The sequence below is a fragment of the Trachemys scripta genome, chromosome 5 (genome assembly GCF_013100865.1).
Source record: "Trachemys scripta elegans isolate TJP31775 chromosome 5, CAS_Tse_1.0, whole genome shotgun sequence".
Lineage (NCBI taxonomy): Eukaryota > Metazoa > Chordata > Testudines > Emydidae > Trachemys > Trachemys scripta.
Genome location: NC_048302.1, coordinates 7,610,893 through 7,632,897, shown reverse-complemented (window position 1 = coordinate 7,632,897; position 22,005 = coordinate 7,610,893). Strand labels below are relative to the sequence as shown.

At 44.4% G+C, this 22,005-nt stretch overlaps 1 long non-coding RNA gene across 1 annotated transcript; it reads right to left on the bottom strand.

The window, feature by feature from the left end:
- Positions 1-4,200: 4,200 nt before the first annotated feature.
- Positions 4,201-19,782, bottom strand: LOC117878190. Its single transcript, XR_004645915.1, has 3 exons — positions 19,517-19,782; positions 18,965-19,110; positions 4,201-4,511 (listed from the first exon to the last, which is right to left on the bottom strand). It is a non-coding gene; the product is annotated as an uncharacterized LOC117878190 (long non-coding RNA).
- Between the last annotated feature and the right edge of the window lie 2,223 nt (positions 19,783-22,005).

Sequence of the window (22,005 nt, the reverse complement as noted above, 5' to 3'; positions counted from 1 at the left end):
TGGGCCAATTCTTCCATCTCAGTCCCTTTAGTATGGACTAGGAAATCCCTTGTTGGAAGGAAGGAAGGAAGATTGATTGATGAACTGTTGAAAAGCTCCTGAGGTGGTAATGCTACTTCTCGAAGCACAATAGCAGCGCTCTGGGCAAGAGAGCTTTACCCTAAGTTTGTACAGCCTCTAGCATAAATGGGTCCCAATTCATATCTTGGTGCTGCAATATAAACGTCAAATTCTCAGCATCATTATCTCCCAGGAATTTGTCCAGTTGACCTTTATAAATATTTTTGCAGATTGCAAAGGGGGGAAAGTTACTGTTGGGTGGGTGTGTCTGGTGGCTGAGATAAGCTTAGTGCAACTTGGCTGGGGGAGAAGGGCAGGCGATGTGGAAGGGTGCCACCTTTTTGCCCACCCCGTCCTAGATTCTGTGGCTGGCCAGGAAGGGGTTTGACTCTGATGTAAACCAGACACATCCTGTTCTGGGGACTGCAGGAAAAGGTGGCACGGAGCCATTCTGCAGGGTTTGTGCCACCTGGAGAATCCTCCCGCGCAGAATGAATTCCCGGGAGCCTGGCTTGCTGGTTTTCCTGCCCTTTTCCTTCGACGGAGCTAATAAAAAGGGCCCACAGTGGAACCCCAAATTGGAGCCAGTGGTTATAGGGCAGTGAGGAACTGGCTGGATCCCTGGACTGTTCATTTCCAGAGTTCTTAACAATTGGGTCATTTGGGGTTTTTTTTAATGTGTAGAATTTGTGTCTCGTGGTGTGGGGTGGGCACTGGATTCTACTGGAACGCACTTTCCACCTTCATGCTTGTTGCAACAAAGTTTTTGTTTGGGGGAATTTCCCTGTGTTTTTATTCAACCAAGCTGATGTCTGAGGTCAGCAGCAGGAGGAAGGGAACCTCTGCCCCACCAGGTCTCGCGAGACTCCCCTCCGGCAGATGTTAGCAGAGCCATGGGAGATGTAGCTACGTGAGAGAGTTATGTCAGGGTGCAATGTGGAAGTAGCTGACAATACAGGGATGGGGAGAGGGACCCTTTGACCATCTTGAAAACTTGAAGGACATGATCCTTCTCCCATTCAAGTCAATGACAAAATTCCCCTTTACTTCAATAGAGGAGGATTGGACCCTAAGTGCCTAAGAGACTTATATCCAGAAAATACAAAGTGTGGAAAGTTTTACATGCTGATAAAGACTTATTCCTTCCCTGTCCCCCTCTATACCTCCTCTGTACCCCATCACCTTTCATGGCTATCCCTTGGGATGGTTATAACTAGAATAAATGAATCTCCAGTAAATGTACAGTGGGAAATAATCATGTGATGGCCCCATGGGGCCGTAGTGGATAAGCTCAGAGAACTTTTGCACCTCTAACTTGTACAGTTCTGTTATTCTGCTAGGCTATGCTTAATGTCTGTCCAGTCCTGGAGATTCAGGACTGGTCAGTGAAGAAAAGGCCAGGCATAGAGAAGTAACATTGGGAATAAGCCATAGGGAGGGTCTTATTGAAACCATGGCACCTAAAGAGGTATGGAGTAAGGGGAGGATGAGGCCCCATCAAAGAAGAAGTGTTAGGAATGGCCAGCAAGGCAGAAAAAAAACAGGGATACTATAGCGTTATGGAAGCCTAGAGTAGGGTGGAACTAGGGAAGGAGAAAGCTAGCCTTGAGGCACTGGGGAGATGGAGAAGAACAGGAAGGGGCGGTTATAGTTAGGAGGAGGTCATTAGTGACCTTAGGGCCATGGAATGGAGAGGGCAGACGGTAGGAGAAAGATGGTGGAAGGAAAGTCTAGGAGGTGGTGTAGCCAGAATACCAGACTTGGAGACAATTGGAGGAGTAAGCTACAGTAGCAGTTGGAAACGTTTCTAGGATAGGGGACCCAAGCACATCGTCTTTGGCCTGCAGAAATGAGCTGGGAAGATGGTGGGAGGACAGAAAGAGTTAACAATTAAAAATGAAGAGCAAAAAGAGATGAGGGGGAACGTGGTAGCTGGGACAGGTTGAGTGGTTAGCCACAGATAACAAAAAGAAGGCCATAATTTGGCATAGTCCTGTGACCTTCTCCAGAGTTGTTCTGCAGGACAGGTGGGCGTCTGGTATGAAGGGTGGACCTGGACTGGGCGAAGCAAGTTGAAAAATAAGAAGGACGTGGAGGTGTGATTGACACTTAAGTGAGGGGAGGAGGCAGTGGCGCTGAGGGGATAGGAGGGAGGAGGTGAGGTGGTTGGAGATGAGGCAGAGGAACTCATGGGGTGAGAAGAGGGAAGAGGATGGAAAGTAATAAGGGAAATGGAGAACAGATGGACGAGGTGAAATAGTGACGTGATTAGGAGGGCAGGAGGCTGAAAACACGGGTGATAGCTGCCCTGCAAAGTGAGATGGGCAGGGTGTAGGGTGCTTCAGGGTAACGTATAGGTGGTAGTGACCGAGGATTCAAAGGTGAGGACAGGGGAAGGGAGTATTAGGAGAACAGGCCACTGCTGCAGAAGTAGGATGAGGTCATGACTGCTTCCCTGAGGCTGTGCAAACAGGCCACTGGGAGGCATAGTTGCCAACTTTCCCTGGTGCCGGTGGGTGCTCACTCCCTCCCAGCCCCATCCCCTGCCCCGCCCCCATTCTAATCCCTTCCCCAAAGTCCCTGCCCCAACTCCACCCCTTCCCTGCCCCTATTGGACTCCTTCCCCAAATCCCCGCCCCAGCCCCGCCTCTTCCCCGAGCATGCCGCGTTCTCCCTCCTCCCTCCCAGCTGCGCGAAACAGCTGTTTTGTGCTAGGGGTAAAAAGTGGGCACGCTCAGGGGAGGAGGCAGAGTGGAGGTGATCTGGGTGGGCGGAGAGCTGCCAGTGGGTGCTAAGCACCCACCAATTTTTCCCCGTGGGTTCTCCAGCCCCGGAGCACCCACAGAGTCGGTGCCTGTGCACTGGGAGGAGATCACATGGGCTGTTGCTCCTCGGTGGTGCCTTGAATGGCCTTCAGCCCCAGGAGATGTAATCCTTTTACAGGCCTCCTTGTGCTCTGCCGGTACTGCGTGATGTGGAGCCAGTCCAGGTGATTCAGGGTCACTGTATGTGATAGCAGAGCAGGGTTATGTGTGGCTGCTAATCAATCCCTTCCCCAAATGGTCACCACGCTGGGGAAATTGGCCTCCTTCGCCTTCATTCTGGCATTATTAAACAAGCCACTAATTACTTCTGCTTGCCTATGACAGCTCACAACCTATCGTGCACTCCCAGCCCTGCCCCATCCTGGGTTTAAGTCCTATTGATTTTCAATAGGATTTAGGCTCCTAAATCACTCAATTGCTTAGAAAATTGTGCCCAGTGTCTTCCACCTATTTTGCACAGAATAAATGACTACATGAGATGCAGGAGAGGGCATCGTATGTCTTAGGTAAATGAGGCTCCAACAGGTTCTGGGGTGTGCACTGCTGGGTTCGACTGCAGGATTGGGACCTGAGGGAAAATCGTGATTTTTGGCTACTGCCATAATGACCCTGTGTATCACCCCAGGTCACATTGCTGGTAGCGGGTCTCCACTCAAACCAAACCAAACCAAACCAAACCCAGACCTGAGTTATCTGGCATTCCCTAGTGCGCGCCGTACTTTCCCAATTGTTAGCTGAAGTCTGGGGAAAGTGACATAGGGTTATTTACATTACTGGGTTTTATTTTGTGTGTCTCATCTCTTCAGAGAGTGTGTTTGTTTTTGCATTGTCGGCAGACTGGTGACAATCCTTTGAAATGAAAGACAAGAAATGTATATTATATAGCATTATATATTTACATATAAGCATATACCTTAATAACCTAGATCAGTGCTACTTCAGATAATTGTGTAGATTAAACAGGTAAATGCTTTGAAGATGAAAATTCCATAAAGTGCTAAATACCGTATTGCTATTTTGTATGTTTGCTCTCCAGTTTCAAAGATCTTCTCTATAAAGTTAACACATGGCATCAAATGCCCTCTTATGTTATCAGATGGCAATGAGTAGCGTATCATAAAACGATAAAGCCCTGCAACACATCTTCATTAGCCTAGAACTGAAGAAAGTGCCCTCTAAAAACAGTAAAACATTTGCTCAAATGTTTTTTATTCCTCTTTCCATAAACATTTTCTGCATCAATTTAATCAGGCAAAAGATTAGTTTATCATTTGGCTTTTTTTATTTTTACCATTCTCAAGCTGTCTTGCAGTGGTTCAAGAGCATGAGAGCAGACAGATAAGGAGCAGAGCACAAACGCTAAATTGGTTGTGAGTCCTGCACTTAGATTTCACCAGCCAAATATCAAATGTGAACTCCTCAGTCACTGTAACAGCCCGAACATGGAGGCATAGACAGTCCCCCTGGGTATTCTGATCTGTCTTACCATCCAGGTGAGCCTGCCTTTCTGATAGATGGTCCCTTCCAGCACAGACCAGCAATATTCAGGTTACTCCCAATCCCAAAGGTCCAGTTCAGTCAGTTGCTCCTTAGGTCTCACACCAAAGACAACACTTGTAGCCAATCCTGTAATAAATTATATACAGATTTATTAATGGGAAAAGGAAATAAGAGCGTTATTTACAAGCTTAAAGCAGGTAAACATATATACACAAATGAGTTACAATCTTAAGTTTCAGAAGGTAATAGAAGCTTCTATAATAAGCTAGCTCTACACATCCGTTAGGGCTAACCCGGGCTAAACAGCTGGGGATCTCTTGCTTATGCCTAGAAAACCATGCCTCCAGAGTCCAAGTAGCATAGAGATACAGTTCCTTTTGATTAGGAGTTTTTACTCCTTTCCCCCGTTGTGCTGTGAGCTGCAAAGTTAGCGGATGGGAGAAATTCACTTCCATGACACATCTGCATGGGGCTGGGGGAAGACCAATCAACAAAGATTTTGCCCCCTTTCATGTTTCACAATAGTTTGTTTGGTGTTGACAGGCCTTCCTTGTTGGCCAGGACGTAACACTTTCTGCTGGAGATCAGCACTTTATGCTAGTTAATGTCTCTCTCCTGTCTGTTGATTTTACACAGTCCCAGAGGCTTAAGCCAAATGCTTAAATATTACCTTACAATATGGGATGCAGATGTTATAAGTCAGATTAATGCAGGCAGCAACATACAAGCATGCAATAAAGTCTAGCACATTTGCATAATTCCAGTACCTATTTTTAACAATACTAACGCACAGGTGAGCCAGAGTGATTCCAGTTCTATTTGTCAGTGTTCCACTGAGGCCTGGGCACCTTGGCATGAGTTGGCATCTGGTCAGCCAGCGTCACAGCCATAGGTCCTGGTATTTTAGGAAATCGCTCATTTCAAGTATTATAAAAGAAAAGGACAGTCAGTTATTTATTAAGTTTTATGTCACAATTCGGGAAAATTGGCCTTAATTTACTTTTGCTATTAGAGACTTCATCAAAGGAACGAAAGAGCAGTTTGTCAGCACTTTCCCTAGTGCCGTTAAGTAAAAATAGCAAAGCCTTAAAGCACTATCAAGTGGCTTTTTCTGTTTGAAAAAGCCGGCACAGAAAAATATTAATTGGATTTCTAATGATATTGATATATCCAGAGCATTTCCAAGAGCTATCAGCCTGTTAGTTAATGTGTCAGCCTCTGAGAAGAGAGACATTTCCCAAAGAGTGCTGCCCAGCCAATGGGAATGGAAGACAGTCAAAGGCTAGTGGGGTGAAAAAAGGCGCTGCACTGAAAAACATAACTTATTTTGTTTTCAAGCCTTCTTTTAAATAAATATCTCAGTAGCAAGGTGTGCAGAATACACCAAAGAATCAATCTTGGATAACCAATGGCACTAACATTGCTGTTGCATATTCCTGTATGATGGTAATCCCTGTCGGACTGATCATGTGCTTAAAATTAGGCTTTCAGAATCAGGGCCATAGTTGGGTAACAATAATTACACTGCGGAAGAAACTGAAGGGCCTGAGATCAAAAGCAGGGGATATTTGTGTTTCCAGCAATTTGCAAATCATTTTTAGAATGTTTTCCCCACGTCTTGAAGCCCTTTGGAAGAATTATTCTTCCTTCCTCTGATTTCAGTTATGGTATTGTTGTGTGGAAGCAATTTTTCAAGTAACAAAATGTTGAGTCTAATCAGATTTGCAGCTATAGATTAAGACTGAGTAAGAATGACACGATTCAGGAGACCCTGGAAAGGGCTGCTTAAACAGTTATGAAAAATGAGTGTCCGAACAAATAGAGGGCCTGATCCATTGAAATCTATGGGAGTCTTTCAGCTGCTTTGGATCCGGCCCATCATATCATACAGGCAAATAGTTATACAATATGTATCCTGCTTCTTTTCTCTTTGCAGTTTCTTTGTGAGTGTGTGTGGAGGGCAAGAATCACGTGACTACTCATTTAACACAAGCAAATCTTTTTCAAGTTTTCATGAGAACAATTCTAATAAATAGAGCAGGCATTGCACATAAAATGCCTGGATGTTAAACTGTTAGAACAGTGCAAGTTGTTTTCATGCAAACATTCATAACCACAACTTTCTTTAATATGCAGTCCCCTTGTACATGTCTTTGGTGAAGAAATACAGTAAATACTGTATTTGTGTGTGTGTGAATAAGGTAGGACATATGTCTTTAGGCTTCACATGTGAAGTTTGTTTTGTAATTAGCTTTCTATTAAAGTCCTAGATAGACATCCTGCATTTAGAACAATAATAATGCATGTGTCCATGATAGAGATAAACTTAATTTACCCCAAATATTCTATTTTCAGAATGAAAGATTGACAGTATGTGGGCAGATAAGGCATCCATTTTTGCCATTTGTTTTGTGAAAAACAAAAAATAACATTGAGCGTTCTAGTTTGGGTAAGAAAAGGTTAAAAAGTACCAGACTGTGGTATAATTACCAAATTACGACATCTAATTTGTAGGTTTCACTTGCTAATTATGTGTGATACATGGGTGGCTAAGGGTGAATATCAAGCCAAAGAATCCATCCTTTTGTCTTTGTAAATTTGTTTTGATTTGTAGGAGGAACAGGGAAGGAACTGGTTTCACCACATCAAATTGCATCTTCCTCTTTCAATTGCCAGAGCAAATAAAAAGGAAATCTACATTGCTGTTTTTTTAGATCCAGTAAAGCCAAGAAAGAAAGAAAGAAAAGGATGCAATTGAATGATGCTTTGTACACTCCTGTAGTTTAAAATTTGCAGGAGCAATATCTTCACTGCCCTGAGTCTTCTCGGTGATTGTTTTAAAAAAACAATATTTGAAAGACTATTCTTAAAATCGATACAAAAGCCTCAGTGTTTACAGTCCTGGGTTTTTAAGCACTGTGATCAGTATCGTGTTCCCTGGTAGTTTGTAAGATCAGATCATACACCAATACCAACTGTATGTTTCAAGACAATCACTTTTTACTCTTCCCTGCTTTGTAAATTACTGCAAATGTTATCTAGTCGATATTAAGCATGATTATTTACCCTGTCAAAATGGATGCTTTTTAATTAATTTTGAAGCTCTGAAAATAGATTCTGCTTCCCGTTTGATAGGTGGTGTTAACATTCTGTCAGCAATTGAAGTTCTGGGGACTGTAGGAAAATGTAAATGTACACACAGCAGAAGGTTGCAGAAAAACAGAGCTTCTGAACTAGATTGTAAGAGAAGGAAGGAGGATCAGAATGACCTACATTTTGCCCTTGCAAGCAGAAAACTTGATCATCAAATGAAAGACAAGTAAATAATGAGTTTATGCCTGCTTACTTTAAAAGCCAATATGTTTATGTTAATAGTGAAACCAAACTACTCCTTCATGAACTTTCTTGAAAACCTTCTGAGTTACAAGGTTATAAGCATAGATGTCTTTTTAGAACAAATTGTTTATCTGTGGAACAGATCAATTTGAAACTATGTTTCCAAACAATAATTAGTCTGATAATGGATTGAATTTATCATTAGTATTTGCTGATTTTTTAGGAAGCAATAATTTTACTGATTTCGCAAAAGTAAATGTTTTGGGTTTTAGATCAGTAGGGTTTCCCCTTCTTGAATTAATTGCTGTTTTTATTTAAAAAATCTGAGCGATATTTGCATTCAAATTTAAATCCTGAAAATACAGTCTCAGCAATTCTCTGGGAGTTATAATATACAGCAAAGTCCCAAATCCAAATGGTGGTATCGTGGACCTTGCACTCTAGTGAAGTCCCTTACATGGGTGCAAGGAGTGAGGTTAATGGATCTTGATGCCAGATCCTGCTCTAAAATGGTTACATATTTCATTTGTGAATTAAATTTCACATTAAAGATGGATTAACTTTTAAAATAAAAAAGTTTATTTACTAGTATTCACTTAGATAATATAAAAACAACCCTACAAAAATAAATGTACGGAGATGTGCTCAGATTAAAATGAGATGGAAAAGTTCCTATGGACGATTGGAAACCAAATACATTTTGAGTCTCAGACTCCAAGGTCCCAAAGTAAAATAAAGGTCAATACCGTGTTTGTAGTATGGGCCTGATTCATTTATTCTTAATCACATAACTAATCCTTACTTATGTGAATAGGCCGACTGACCTCAATGGAACTAATCGTGTGTGTTAATATAATCATTACCATGCAAATAAGGATTACAGGTATGTATACTTTGTAAATTGGTCTTTGTATCAAATATTGAAATGCAGGTGGAAGGATTGAAACTATAGTTAAAAGAACATTTTAGCTTTAAGTTATTCAAAACAGCCCTTATTTGAGAAAGTTGTCTCTCTCCTGCAAAATGTAATAGAGGTATAATTTTAAGGAGCATGTTGCAAAATTTCATTCTGAGAGGGAAGAAGGAATCTAAATGAAAATAGCTTGGCTTAACTAAATAAGCAAATTTAGAGTTATATATGCAATTATGATATAATGCTTATATAATAGATAGGGCCCTAACACATTCATGGCTATCTCTTCCACCTGCTACGCCTCCCCCCAGTGAAATCTAGTCTTTTGCATGCTTTTACCCTATACTATACAGATTTCACAGGGGAGACCAGCGCTTCTCAAACTGAGGGTCCTGACCCAAAAGGGAGTTGTGGGGGGGAGTTGCGGTATTGCCACCCTTACTTCTGCTTTGCCTTCAGAGCTGGGCGGCCAGAGAGCAGCGTCTGTTGGTCAGGCACCCAGCTCTGAAGGCAGCGTCCCACCAGCAGCAGCACAGAAGTACGGGTGGCAATGCCATACCATGCCATCCTTACTTCTGCGCTGCTGCTGGCAGTGGCTCTGCCTTCAGAGCTGGGCTCCCAGCCAGCAGCCGCCACTCTCCAGATACCCAGCTCTGAAGGCAGAGCTGCCGCCAGCAGCAGCGCAGAAGTAAGGGTGGCAGTACTGCAACCTCCCCACAACTGCTTTTTGGGTCAGGACCCCTACAGTTACAACACCATGAAGTTTTAGATGTAAATAGACTGAAATAATGAAATTTACGATTTTTAAAATCCTAGGACCATGAAATTGACCAAAATGGACTGTGAATTTGGTAGGGCCCTAATAATATATCTTGGTTTTGCTTTATTTTCTCTTTTTGCTGGACTATGAAAACTAGGAGCGTCTTATGGCAGTTATGTATAACGCTGCACCAAGTATGTGAATATGCCGTGGAGGGCTACCTTTTCCAGGGAAGTCATGCAACAAAATATATTATTGAAGAGGAATAAAAAGCACAGATTAACAGCCATTGCAGCCACTAAGAGCTGCATTCTAAAAGAACAAGTGACATGGCAGTAGTCTTCCTGATTTTTTTTTTTTTAATTTTCATTTGAGGAAAGCAGATTGCTGGTATGCGAATTCCCCTTATTAAACCCTCCCACCTTTCCCCTACTATCTGTGACATTGGCTCACAGCAGAGTGAGTGGATGGTATATGTCCCTATCTACTGTATTCAAATCTTCAGTGATCTAGGGTTTGTTTTCCTTCTTGTAAAAACTTTTTGAATTGTTTGACAACAAAAGCCCCATTAGGGCCTGAGTCTGCAAAACAGTCTTTACCTAGCGTTAGAGCATGGAGTTTATTTAAATCAATGGTGCTTTTCGCAATAGGAATCTATAAAAGGCCAGACTCTGATCCCATTGAAGTTTATTGGGTTTTGTCATTGACTCCAACAGGAACTGGCTTTATACCTGCCAGCAAGTGTTTGCCAGATCAGGCCCCAAGTTATCACAAAGAACCCCGCAACACCAATGGGGGGGATGAGGAGGAGTCTCTCCAAACTAAAATTCACGGCATTTCGCCCCCCCCCCCCTTCCCCGGGGCTTATAGTTTTTTTTTTAATTTATTTTTCCCACATAAAGGATGAACTGAGCCTTACTCCTGACAGGATAAATTATGGCCTGCTCACCCAGGCCTGTGGTCAGTGGGGTGGTACAGTCACAGGTCTGGAGTTCTGTGTGGCCTTAGGAATGGTCAAAATGCACAAAGGCCCCAACCGTCCAACCCTCAGGCACGCAGACGAGTCATTCCTCATGCGGGCAGTAGCGAAAGGAATTAGGCAGGTGACATGAACGGGGGGGGGGGGACGGGACACATTGCCAGGCCCCCGGGGACACATCTCAGCCCCTCCTTGGTTTCCTTCCTTTTCTCTTTGGAACCTAGATGTGCCTGTCTTCCCCCTTCCCCCAAAAGTGTTAATTCCACCCTTATCCAGCGAGGTCAATTCCTCTCCTGCAACCCTTCTGTCTCCAGCCAGGGCTTCACCTCCCTGAATAAGAAGTGAGCACCCCAGGGAGTTCTGAGGACCTGGAGGAATTTGCTGTCTGTACTCCTAAAGTCAACCACCCCCCGGGTTATGGCTGTTTCAGGGCAGGAGGATTGGGCCTCGGAAGTTTCTTTCCTTTTGTCATTTTTGATTCCACATTGTGTGAGCTGTCTTTGGGCAGCACCCTGACATGTACAATGGGCTGGTCTGCCAGACTAAAACATAAGCCCAGCGACTGCAAACCACTCCCAGGCACTAGTGTTGTTTTGTTAAGGGTCATAGAATATCAGGGTTGGAAGGGACCTCAGGAGGTCATCTAGTCCAACCCCCTGCTCAAAGCAGGACCAATCCCCAATTTTCTCCCCAGAACCCTAAATGGGCCCCCTCAAGGATTGAACTCACTACTCTGGATTTAGCAGGCTAATACTCAAACCACTGAGCTATCCCTCTCCCGAAAGACACTCCCTGTGCCGCCCCTTTCCATTGGCTGCCCGAAGCACCTGCTTCCTTTGCTGGTGCCTGGAGCCGGCCCTGGAAGTACGGGTGACAATACCATACCATGCCATCCTTACTTCTGCGCTGCTGCTGGTCAAACTAGAATTTCAGACATATGCCATGATTTATACTTCTTCTTCCCCAAACCTATTTTGGATGCATCAATGTCAGTGGAACAGGCCCACGTTGATTCTACTTATTATTTTTTTAAAAAATCTCAGGAATGGAGGCGATTTGTGTAATTAAACATCTGTCTGCTTTAAAACGGTGTTGTATCAATTTTAGCAGCATTCATAGCAGACAAGATGGATGATTTAAATTACACACCATATGGAGCAACGCTAAGGACATTTGCTACCGTGTTAATTGCTTAAAGCTACATTCTTTCACCCTTTCAAGAAGGTCCCGCGCTGTGGTGCCTGCTGGGAAGGAATGGCTTTTTAAAGCAAGGTGTGTGCAAATCTCACCACTTTCAGCTACGCAGGGAAGCTCTCGGAATGCACACCTGTTATGTGACAATGACACCCAATGTCAAGCTGACGTATAGCTTAAGGGTCAGCTTTTCGAAAGCACTCAGCATCCAGTGTCATGGGAAAATGTGCTTTGTGTGTCAAAATAAGTTCTGTGTGCTACTGAGCATGTGCAAACCCCTGTGAACATACCCGGTGAGTGTGTGTATGCACATGAGCTCTGTGGCAGTCAAGTCTCAAGCAGGCCTTTGTCCTTACCCTGCTTTTCGCCCTCAGTTTTAGGGGCTGTTTGGTTTCACATGCCCAAGCACACTGAAGCAGGTTCTGAGCAGGGCACATTTGAACACACGGGGGGTACGTCTGCATTGCAATCAGGAGGTGTGCTTGCAACACGTGTTGGCATAGCCCAGATCAAAGCTAGCTCGGGTAACGGCAGCATTGGCTAGCCTCTGGGGCACAGCCTTCCCAGGACCTGAGGTACATTCTGGAGCGGCTAGCCAATGCCACTCTGCATGCTGCTACAGCTACGCCACTATTGTTACTGGAGCTGGATTAAAGCTAGCGTGGGCATGCCTGCCCCGCCAAACCATGTGTTACGTTGCCACAAGTTAAGCTGGTGAATAGGCATGTTTTGGTGGAGGGCCCAGTCTGAAACGACACCACAGCTGGGGGCAGCTTTTCCAGCCATGGGGCCCCAGCAGCGTCCATTGTCATCCTAGCTGTGTCATGCATTTGTCCAGGGCCTAGCACAATGCGGGATTGATCCCCGTGGGGTCCCCTAGCTGTGGCCACAATACAGGAGCTGGGGACTTTGGAAAATCCAGGCGAGAGGGGACTAGAGTAGAGACAGTCTAAGACTTCCCACCAAATCCAGTGCCCTCAGCTGTGACTTGGAGAAGCTGCCTTCCCTAGAGATCGAAGATGGTTCAGCGTTCATGCCAGTTCAGCCCTGCTCCTTTCTACAGCAGAAAGAACAAGCTGTGCTGAACGCTACGTAGGCTGTGCTAAATGTGTTATTATGAGAACTGAGCTGCAACGAGCAAACTTTTACCACTCGGTTTGGGCATGAACAAGGGAGGCAGCGGGCTGAGCGGCACGTGGTCCCTGCTAGGTTGAGTCATCCAGAAAACACAATGCTGCAGTGTCTATTGGAGGGGAAAGAAAATAAGGTCAGCATTTTAAAACATCCGCAGGCAAGATTTTCAAAAGGACAAGAGAGGCTGAGTGCCTCAGGTTGTGGGGTGGCCAATTGGAGATGCCATAAAGGGGGAGGGAGTGGTGCCTAATGGGTAGTGCACCACAGTGAGATACAGGAGACCTGTATTCTTTTCCCTGGCCTGCTGGGTGACCTTGGTCAAGTCACTTTACTACTTTGTGCCTCAGTTTCCTCATATGTAAAGGGGAGATCATCAGCCTGACTTCCTTTGTAAACACTTTAAGAGCCACTGACAATATGATAAAAGGGGGCTGACTTTCCGAGAGTGGGTGCTCAGTATTCTCTGAACATCAGGCCTCAAAAGTGAACAGCCAAACTCTGACATCTTGGCCACTTATATCGGCTCTCCACCTGACACCGATGATATTTTACCATTTCAAACAAACAGTGTCAGTACAATTCTGTTTCCTGTGCAGGGTGGGAAAGCACTTGCAGATTTCTCTGCAACAGGAGTCAACGAAGGGATAAAATAAAAGCAGAAAAAAATATATTTTGGGAGGTGTTACATTTAATGCTGTCTGCTGGGCTGCCGTCCATGTCTGTTTCTGGCTGCTTCTTCCTGTATGGCAGTATTGTAATAGGATTCTCCCATATTAATATTTTAAATGAATAAATAAATATCTGATGAGAGAGACTGTGCATCTTGACAACCTTTTCATAAAATCTGGGGAGGAAAAAAAGTGAGAAAATTAAAGAAAAGATTGAAACTGTCCAGATGATTTATTTTTCTCTGTGTTAAATTCTCTCTCTCTCTCTCCAGGTTTTCATACTGTGCCTATCGATGTTGTAGCATACATCTATTTTAAAAGGCAAATATATTCCATCAGACCATTCATTTCATAAAGACCCTACATTCTGGCCCTCACGTGGGGTCCTGATCTCAGTTGGGGGCCGTTAGCTGCTACTGTAATATAAATAATAATTGAATACCCCAGTATATTATTATTATAAGGGTGTCTGTATTTAATAAGGGCTCCAGCCATATGGGATCACTTTATTTGGCCCTAAATCTTTTTCAGGAAATACACCAGCTGTTTTCTGAGGGTTTCACTTTCTTTTTTCCCAAGCTGTGTGTTACAAAGCAAAGATCTGACAGCCAGAAGACGATATACCCTTATTATCAGTGAGAAAGTCATGCTGAAATCACAAGGTTCTGGAAAGAAAAGTACTGCCCCACGTAGATCAATATAAATGGTAGCTGTAAGACACTGAAAAGGCACGAGAAAGGTGCAGAACTCAAAGATGAGCCATAATATTATTCACATCATTACATCTATGAAATTCTGTTACTAGCAGGGATTATTACTCTAACACTGACCAATTTGTGCCATAAGGATGGGCCAGTGTGTAGGACCTGCACCTAGGCCTTGAGACCTGAGTTGAATTCCCCATTCTACCACGGACCTTCTGTGACCTTGGCAAGCCATTCAGCCTCTGTGCCTCAGTTTCCCACGTGTAAAATGGGGATAATAACCCTGTCCTATTTCACGGGCTTGCTGAGAGACTAAATACATTAGCGACTGTGAAGTGTTTTGAGAGCTACTGATGCAAAGTGCTAGATAAGACCTAGCTGTAATTATAAATTGATCGGCATATAGAACGAGATTTTCGAAAGCACTCAATGTTGACCTGAGTCTGTTCCCCACTGAGTCAATGATTAAAACTCCCACCGGTTTCATAGTGGCCGGAGTTGGCCAAATGCCGAGTGCTTTTCGTAATCCCACCCATGCTGCCTGTGTACATTGCAGTGTGTGAACTGTGGGTTTCCTTCCGCTCTCACAACATCAGAGAGTTAGTCCCAGTTTACACTAGCATAAGCAAGAGGAGAATTAAGACCAGGCCTTAAAGAAGTGCAGTTCATTTACACACACACAAAAAAATGTTTAATTAAATGTAGCTTTAGGCTGGGATTTTCAATGAGGCCTAAGGGAATAAGGGAGCCCAATGGGCATTGGGTAACGAGAGTCACAAAATGGGAACATTTTGATGACAAAGATTATCCTTTTTTCCATCAAAAAATGTCTAGGTCTGAAATAGCTTTACTAGCTCTAGAATTGGGCAGAGGCTTTTGCTAAACATTCACTTTAAGGCACCATTTTAAAGCATGTATTTTTATTTATTTATTTTGGTATGCTTTTCAGGTGTTATGAAAGCAAACAGATCAGGTTTTAGCACTCGGGTGCTTGAATGCCTGAAAGAAGAACTCTTTTTAATTCTCTCTCACTCTCTCTGTGCTGCCCTGATGCCCACCCCCCCCTTTTTCCCACCTAGTACATAACATTTTATGCCCCTCTAGAAAAGTTTTCGCCTTTATAGTTCACCACAAATTGAAATGTGTAAAAACTAAAGAGGGCAGTTTATTTGAGAAGTCAAGGTTGTCTGTTTTTCATGATCAAATACTGCAGGAGCAGTTATATCAGCCTTCTTATGGTCATTCTTTGTAGCTTACAAGCAGGGTCGCGAGTACTATTTGTGGAAAAAGGTGGCCCACTTTAACTGCCTCCTGTAAGTAGATCATTCCAAAGATTGTGTACTTAGGGCTGGTTCTAGTATAATAATTGTACATATAAACCTATTTCCATTCGCCTCTTAACTGTTCTACAGACATGCTTGGTTTTGCTCTTCTTTTCTAGAATTAATTTCCCCAAATATTTATAGATTGCAAACATTTTTATCCACCCAGATAATTTTGAGATTGACAGACAAGCTGCTGTTTGGCAGGTCTGAATTATTTTCATTGGCAAAAGCGTGTGTGTGTGTGTCTGTGTAAATTGTGACATTTCCTAACTCTTCTGTGTGCTTGTCTTCACAACCATAATAACTTCCCTTGACCATATTGTCTGTATGTAATTTGTAGGTATGTTTAATGAGAAAAACGCAGTTCACTCATGCTGAAACAGAGAGTTACCTATGGAGGATTAGCACCATTTAAGAGGCAGGTGATGAATCCAGACATATTTTGGTAAAATGCACCAGTTTACATACAATTTTGGCAGTATTCTCCTTTAAATTTTCATGTTCCTAGGAGCCAAAAACTCAAAACAAACTCGTGAGTTCTGAAACTATGTTCCCTGTAACCAGCAAGTTTCTCACAGAGCTCACGTGGAGAGCCTTGCATTTTCCAAGGTGCTGTGCTATCTACCTTCATAGTTGTGGACTAAGTTGTCAAGCTACGTTTTATTCATCAACTTGTCTTTTAATGTTCTTTTTCTATTTAATATGAAAGTGCAGGTCTCATTTTGTACATTCACTGTGATAGGTGTTTTTATATTAGCTCAGCATACAGAACTACACTATTATCATTAATGACAGCACCAGCCCTCTGTTCTGGTCTTCCAATAACCAGCAATTTCAGTAAATTCCCTGTTTTTTTCCTTTGGTCTTTGCCAATGAATACTGTGTTATGTTTTCGGTTTCAGTTTTTGATTTTTTTTAACTTCGCCCATGTGCTTTACAGACACTGACATTTTTGGTATTAACTCAGGCCTGTAGTTCTCTCCATCAAACAATCTTGTAAATCAGAGGAAACCACAGAGTTTATAATAATGGGTGGAATTTTCAAAAGAGCCCAAGTGAGTTAGCATATGTATAATGTAAGTATAATTAATAGGGGAGCACATGTCCTGTTGGGAGGTCAGTGGGACTTGTTGGTCTAAACTAGGAAATTAGGGCAGAATAACTATGTCCCTATGGGGTGTGAGAAATCCACACCTCTGGGAAATCCAGTTAAACTGACCTAACCCCCAGTGTAGACCATGTTAGATCAATGGGAAAATTTTCCTGCTGCCCAAGCTGCAACCTCTCACGGAGATGGATCACCTATGCCGAAAGGAGAACCTCTGCTGGGGCGGTAGTGGTGTCTATGCTGAAGTGACTGAGAGCTTGTCTACACTTGTGTGCTTCTGAAAATCCCACCCCGTATCTAGTGCTCAGCTGAACTGCAGTGTGGACGCTTTGGGTACGTCTACACTTACCGGAGGGTCCGGCGGCAGGCAATTGATGTTCTGGGATCGATTTATCGTGTCTGGTTTAGACGCGATAAATCGATCCCGGATCAATCCCGGAAGTGCTCGCCGTCGACACCGGTACTCCAGCTCGGCGAGAGGAGTACGCGGCATCGACGGGGGAGACTCCCTGCCGCGTCTGGACCCGCGGTAAGTTCGGACTAAGGTACTTCGAATTCAGCTACGTTATTAATGTAGCTGAATTTGCGTACCTTAGTCCGAAGTGGGGGGTTAGTGGGGACCAGGCCTTTAAAGCTATATCTTTTCAAGTCTAGGAAATAAACTGAGGCTGAATTAAAATCCTTAGACTCAGCATGGAGGCTTCTTAAGCATACCGTGCCAGTCACAGCAGGCCTGCATAAACATACATTTGACAGAATTCAGGATGGCACGAAAGAAAAAAGCTGGTCAAGGTTTTCATAATTAGGAGCCTAAAGCTAGGCTCCTCAATCCTTGTTTAGGCTCCAAAGGCGGGATTTCAAAGGAGCCTAAGCAAGTCAGTCACTGAAATTCATTGGGATTGGTGCACCTATCTCCCATAGGCAGTTTTGAAAATCCACCTAGATAAAGATGTTGATTTGCAAAAGTTCTGAGCACTTCGCAGCTCCCATTGAAGTCAGCAGAAACTGTTGGGATCGCAGCACCTTTGAAAATCAGGCCACTTAAGTTGGTAGTGTAGACCATGCCTATGTTAGTATAACTAAGTTGCTAAGGCCTGTGGAAAATCCACACGCCTGCCCGGTGCCGTTATGCTGACCTAACCCTGCTACAGACAGCACTGTGTCGATGGGAGGGCTTCTCCCATTAACACAGCAACTGCCTCTTGGGGACATGGAGATGGGAGAAGCTCTCCTGTTGGCATAGGTAGTATCTTCATTAAGTGCTACAGTGATGCAGCTGCACAGGGGCCTTAGGAGCCTAAACTTGTGGCACCAATTTTTGCTTTGCATGGCCAGGTGGGATGACATGGGGAACAGGGCTGGCTCCAGGCACCAGCTGAGCAAGCTGGTGTTTGGGGCGGCAGATTGTTGGAGGCGGCATTCTGCCCAATCCTAGGGCGGCACGGCCGCTTTTTTTGTTTGTTTTGTTTTTGTGTGTTTGTTTGTTCCGCTCTGGCTGCCCTGTAAGGGGCGGCGGCGCGGAGAACCAGAGTGCCCTGCAGGGCAGTCCTCTTCCTTCCCTCCCCGCCGACCGGAGCAGAGTCCTCAGCGGGAGGGGCCGTGTGGCAGCACCCCTGCTGTAGCCCTGGAAGCCCCCTTCTCTCTCTCTCCTGCCTGCTTTCCCTCTTCCCCCCCCCCCCCCCCCCTCCCCCTGCCCCCCCGCGCTCTCCCCCCGCCGCAGTTTTTTTTTTTTTTTTTTGCTTTGCCGATCTGGCCACCCTGGGTTTTTTTTTTTGCTTGGGGCGGCCAAAAAGCCCGAGCCGGCCCTGATGGGGAAGGTACCAGATGATGACTGAGGCAGATAGCAAGTATATTTCAGAAGATGGAAATCCATCCAGCATGCCGTCAAGGGAAAGGAACACAAGCGATGGGAGGTAAAATGAGAGCACCCTAATCCAAAGCCCATTGGACTCAGGCTCGGAGAGAGGGGAATGACATTACGCACTCCCAGGACTCCGAGCTTGTAGAACTCAAGGAAGTTTGGGGTGTTGAAGGGGGAACCTTTTGTGAATTAAATCTAAATGTGTGAAATGTTCGGACAGTCATTCTGTTCCACACGGTTGAAAAGCTGGATGACAGCCCTTTGCCACACCTGCTAAGAAATAACACGATTTGTACAAAACATACCTTGGACTCCCAGTGCCTGGCGTTAAACAGCTCCCCAGCTAGTACAATACGTCATTCTATGATGATGCCTTATCTCTCCCTTGGGAGAGGGATAGCTCAGTGGTTTGAGCATTGGCCTGCTAAACCCAGGGTTATGAGCTCAATCCTTGAGGGGACCACTTAGGAATCTAGGGCAAAAAATCTGTCTGGGGATTGGTCCTGCTTTGAGCAGGGGGTTGGACTAGATGACCTCCTGAGGTCCCTTCCAACCCTGATATTCTATTCCTCAGGCAATAGCTGGGGAGCTACTTACCACAAAGTTGGGCAGTTCTTTACATCTCCATTTTCCATTCTGACTCCAGCCTTTCTGCCTCCCTCTCTCAAGGTCCAGATCCTCTCAGCTCTCATGCCTTCTTTCTGCTAACAGGATTCCTCCATTCCCAGGTCATCCTCTTCACTCTAGGGGCCACAGAGCTTATTACGCTTGTTACATCAAACCTCTTTCCCTCCCATAGCACGCAGATTCCCTCTTTCTGGCTTCACAAAGCTGCCTTCACGCTAAGCTAGATCCTACAGACTCCATCTTCGTCTGTGTTCATCTTCTTGACATGATTGCTGGTGACAGCGGTGTGCCTGCCCTATTTCCTGCAGTGATAACTTTCAAGACATTATGAATCCTGAATTTGCTGTGGGTCAGGACCCCCTGTTCACCCATGAATTATGAAATAAGTGGGATACATTACACAGCTGCGTAATGACAGCATGATGCAATGTTTAGCTCACAAACCAATTCCCAAAGCCGGTCACTTTTAGGCCATATCAACACTCCATCTCATTTCCCATGATGCCCTTTGATGGAATTTACCTTGCAAAAGGCAGGTGAGAAACTGTCCACAGGAAGTACCTCCATGCCTAATATAAGATGCAATAACTGGAGACCGCAGTTTAACATCATTGAAAGCATTCTTCCTCCAGATTTTTTCACTTATTATTGCCCTGTGTTAAATGGAAACATTTAATAATCAAAGCATGTAGCTCTCAACTTCCACACGGCTGCATTGGCTCATATCTTGTAAAAGAGGGCCAGACGCCATCACGTACATCTCTGCCTTTTATGGTCAGACTGCTAAATTAATACTCGCATTTGTCTACACTGAAGCACTTTGGAACCATGCAATAAATAACAAAATACAATCGCAATACATTAACTGAGAAAGAACAGCAACGTGCAATCTACAAAAAGGTCTATTTATAGATGACTTGTGGAACAACCTGAGAAGGTTTTTGGTTGAAACATGGAGCGTTTGCTTGCTTACTGTGCACACCCATAATGAAACTCTTGCAATGTTGCTGAAAACACGGGCTGCTTGGCTTGATTTTTCAGCCACCCGACTACTCGTTTAGTTCCAGATCTCTCAAGTGTTTTATTTTGAAGCAGATGCGCCTCTGGACTGTGTTTGTGCCAAGTTTTGCATAATGTCTTATGTTCTTTATCAGTACAACAATATGAAATATTTAATAGGAAGTTATCACTGTGGCCAATATAAAAGATTAAACAGGCCTGTCAGTCTGTGTTCCCAAGAAGGAAACATGGTATGCAGATGGAATCAGAAGAAACGGCATCAAATATACAGCTATGGAATCTGATCAAAACATTAGCGTCTCTGCTTTCTTGGTCAGCAGCTTCATCACACCAAGCGGTGGGGAACAAGGCTAGGAAAGCGATTGTGCTTCTTTTAAAAAACATAACCAACGTGACATTACATAGCTTATCTAAGGTGTACCCCCTTTCCTGTAGTAGCTGAACACCCCACATTTAGTAGCATAGGTATCCTCACAACACTCTGGGGGGGGGCCGGCAAGCAGGTCTATCAACCCTATTGGACAACTGGTGGACCTGAGACACTTGCCCAACGTCACACAGGAAGCCTGCGACAGAACAATGAATTGAACTCATTTCTCTCCCACCCAACCAGGGTTTTCCAGGCTGCATGCATCCCTGCCTTTACCGTGTTATTTCCCAGCAAGTCAGCCTGCTTAAACAGGCCAGCGTCTGCACTTTGCTTTCTCTCTGAAGGCTAGGGACAATGTAATTCCCAGCTCTCATAAGCTACCACATCGCTCATTATAAGCAAGGGTAATTATTCTTAAGGCGAAAGCATTACAGCGAAAACACACAAAAGCTCATCTACAGAGGCTGAACACTTAGCAGAAGTTACCCATCAGCCTCACAGAGGAGTCTCAGTACTCCAAAGTCCGTCCAACCCCTCCCTGGACAGAAGGTCCTGTGCATTTGCTGGATCAAAAAGCAGAGCGGAGTCAGTTTAAACTCAGGCGATTTATTCAAAAAATCCTTCCTTTGTCTGTCGGTCTCTGGAGAATCCAGTTTGAGCTAGTTATAGGTAGTGAGACCTCTATGGAGGTTTTTACAACCTAAATGAATTTGTCTAATTGTCCTCCCACCCCTACTGTTCTTGGTTCCTAGAGCCTCTATGTTACCCTACCCCATAGAATTACAGACCGTCCTTGACCCACCACGTCATACAGTGAGATCTCCCAAAGATGTTGCTGGATACTGCCGTATGTCACACACTTCCTCTGGAATAGGTTGTGTACACACGATATGGGGACCTGAGAGTCTGATCCAATCTGTGAAAACTGACAAGGCAAAATACCCTCCCCTATAGCAAAAAATCTCTTCTCTAATGGGAGAGATTTTTCAGAAGCACTCGGCCTTGCCTTTACTCTGCTTCCAGTGATGTCAGACCTCCCAGCGACTTCCCTGGGAGCAAAGCGAGGCCACCAGTGAGCCCTTGGGGAAATCTCACGGTTGCACTGCGTGGTGACGATCATCTTGACAATGACAGTTTGTGCCCTCTTACCATAATTGCCTATATGTAAAATAATGTACTAGGGACCATTTCCCAAATAAATTAGGTGCCTGCAGAGCCAGCAACCTGGTAGGTTAATTGTAATATGAAACAGCCATGAAATATTAAGGTTTGGAGAAATCATCTGGAGAGTGCATGTGCTGTGATCTTCCAAAAGGGCTAGCCCTTTTTTCAAAAAGCTGTACCCCAAGAAGGCTAGCCCTGCTGGTGGGTGTATTTTGGGGAATGACTCTAGTCATTGCTATGCCAGATCATAGCTGGGATCCAGCTAACCCAGTAGTCTGTCTTCAACAGGGGCCATAGCCACCTGGTTCAGAGGCAGGTGCAAAAAGCCATATGGAGATGAACGAAATACCCTGCTCAGGGTGATTTTCTTGTTTAACTCCCATCACGTTGTGGTTAATAATAAATAGCAGCATATGGACAATACAGGATAGCCTTTTGGATAAAATTGTACATCATG